The following is a 2,910-nucleotide window of genomic DNA, read 5'->3' as shown; positions in this document are numbered from 1 at the left end:
ACCCCTGTGTAGTCAGCCTCGCTTGGTCTTGTTAGTTACTGCTGTTATTATTATCAACAATCATCAGTGATGGCTGCAGTTCCAGCCTTTGGCTAATGCCTTCATTTATGCCTAGCGTTCCATTATTGGAACGCTGAGCATGTGGGACTTATTTATATCCTACTACTCAAGGTCATCACCAAGCTCTGATTTTTCAAATTCAGAAAATTACAACCTCAGGCATAAATGGGTTAATCACTGTTAAGACCCCCTTAGAACTATCATAGGCTAAACTTCTGAGTCTTCCCTTTTCCGAGAAAATGAGCTTACTTCCTGTTGTTTTTTTAACTGAAGTCCATACTTTATTCAGATTTTAGTAGTTTTTACCTGGTGTCCTTTTCTTGTTCCAGGATCTTCTCCAGGATCCCAATTACCCTTAGTTGTCACATCTGCTTAGGCTCCTCTTGGCCGTGAGATTTTTCTCATAGCTTTGCTGGGTTTTGATGACCTCAATCGTATTGAAGGGTACTGGTTGGGTGTTCTATAGAATGACCCTCTATCAGAATTTGTCTGATGTTTTCCTCATTATTAAACTGGGTTTATGGGTGGAAAACCACAGAGGTGAAGTGCCATTTTCATCATTTCATACCCGGAGTACATACTATTGACATGATTTATCATTGTTGATGTTTATACTGGTCACCTGGCTGAAGCAGTGTTTGTCAAATTTCTCTAGATCTTTTAATTGAAATCTTTCCCACGTCTCTAAAGGCCACATCAAAAATCACCTCCTCCTAGAAGTCACCCCAGATTGCATGTGCACACACAGGCACACATACTCTATTGGCTCCTCTCAGGACTTAGCACACCTTGAAGTATTTCAGATATCTGTGAACTTTCCAATCTTATTTTGACTGCATGCTCTGTGAAGCAGTGACCTAATGCCCAGCAAGCATCTAGCCTACAGTGAAAAGTGACCACACATTTAGTGCTCACTGAGAGTACCTCACAGGCACTATCTGGCTATAACCCAATGAGGGAAGAAGGTCTCTTGTTATTGCCATTTTACAGATGAAGAAGGATCTTGTACAGCAAGTAACCAGCAGAGCCAAGATCTGGCTGCGTGGCTGTGCAATCGGTTCCTTCTTGGCTCTGCTCCACTCCTTCCCCCATGGGTAGGTAAGCACTCTCAGCTTATCCTCCACAGCTGGTTCAAGGACATGCTGCTGTAATGGAGGCAGAAATGTTTGTTGGGCTGAGAGTCTGGGGCCTCCAACAGCAGCACCAAGGACTTGAGGCTCTGTCCCATCCAGGCTCTGTCTCGCTCCCAGCCCTGGCAAGTATGGACCATGAAACCAGCATACCCACATCCCTATAAATCCTCAAACAACCACAACTTTTTTTTTTAACGTCAGATGGGTAATATGCTGATGTCATAATAAGGTTAAGGAAGGCACACCTCACATGAGTATGAAAACTAAATCATCACACTTAGGAGACACAAAAGATCAAGCCTTACCATTTTTGACATCCAGAGACGGGAGGCTGGGCTGTGCACTTGCTAACATGCTGTGTCAACCGGAAGTCGAATGATGCATGTGGAACTGGAACATCTCCCATAAATTTTGTTTTATTAAATTTTAAACTTTAATAAAACAATGACAAAATTCAAATGCCAGCTCTGGACTTCCTCATCCCCACCATCTACCATCATGGGTTCCCCAAGAACCCTCCCACTGGCAGAGTCTTCAGAGTGTTCAAGGCTTTCCTGTGGTGTTGGCATTGGACTCTGGGCCCTGGACCAGGGAACCAGAAGACAGGGGGCCTAGTGGGAGTAGATGGCCTCAGAAGGCCCAGGTGGGCACACAGCTAGATATGACCCAGGCAACCAATACAAGAGGTTTCCAATCTCCAAGATGGGAGAAGGAGAGAGCCGGTATTGTCAGCTCTGATTAAGGATGAGGCTCTCTGTTGATTCCCCAGGGACCCAGATTTAACAGTGGAGTTAAGAGCTAGGACCCCAAGTTTCCTAGAGTCAGACAGATGGTAAACCGGGCTCGGTAACAATCACCCACTTCTCTCCAACAGCTACGCCAGAAGAGCAAATCCTCCCTTCTGTGCCCCTTCTCCTCCATCTTCCTTCAGATTCAAATAAAAGGTAGGGAACAAAGTAATCAGCATCCACTCAGCCAGGATACTTCTCCAAGCTTCACTTCTCTGAATCATGCCACCACCACTCTGGCTCTAGTCTGGGGTGATGAGAGAGGACTGTCTATGTGTCCCCACATCAGCCCCCTTCAGCAAAAAAGGAAGTAAGGAGGTCTCTACCTCTGGGGGCAGGGCATAGCTGAACAAAAGGCAGCAGAAACTTCCACAGAATTAAACATCCCTGTCTGACAGCTCTGAAGAGAGCAGTGGTTCTCCCAGCATGGTATTTGAGCTCTGAGAACAGACAGACTGCCTCCTCAAGTGGGTCCCTGACCCCTGTGTAGCCTAACTTGGAGACACCTCCCAGTAGGGGCTGACTGACACCTCATACAGCCAGGTGCCCCTCTGAGATGAAGCTTCCAGAGGAAGGATCAGGTAGCAATATTTGCTGTTCTGCAGCCTCTGCTGGTGATACCCAGGCAAACAGGGTCTGGATGGACCTCCAGCAAACTCCAACAGACCTGCAGCTAAGGGACCTGACTGTTAGAAGGAAAACTAACCAACAGAAAGGAATAGCATCAACATTAACAAAAAGGACATCCACACCAAAACCCCATCTGTAGGTCACCATCATCAAAGAGCAAAGGTAGATAAGACCACAAAGATGGGGAGAAACCAGAGCAGAAAAGCTGAAAATTCTAAAAGCCAGAGTGCCCCTTCTCCTCCAAAGGATTGCAGCTCCTCGCCAGCAACGGAACAAAGCTGGATGGAGAATGACTTTGA

At 46.2% G+C, this 2,910-nt stretch overlaps 1 non-coding gene across 1 annotated transcript; it reads right to left on the bottom strand.

Annotated features, from left to right (window-relative positions):
* Window positions 1-1,388: 1,388 nt before the first annotated feature.
* On the bottom strand, window positions 1,389-1,488 carry LOC115832028. The gene has a single exon (XR_004027503.1). It is a non-coding gene; the product is annotated as a small nucleolar RNA U13 (small nucleolar RNA).
* Between the last annotated feature and the right edge of the window lie 1,422 nt (window positions 1,489-2,910).

This window comes from Nomascus leucogenys, chromosome 2 (assembly GCF_006542625.1).
Source record: "Nomascus leucogenys isolate Asia chromosome 2, Asia_NLE_v1, whole genome shotgun sequence".
NCBI lineage: Eukaryota > Metazoa > Chordata > Mammalia > Primates > Hylobatidae > Nomascus > Nomascus leucogenys.
The sequence above is the reverse complement of the archived record's forward strand: the minus strand, read 5'-3'. Positions and strand labels throughout refer to the sequence as shown.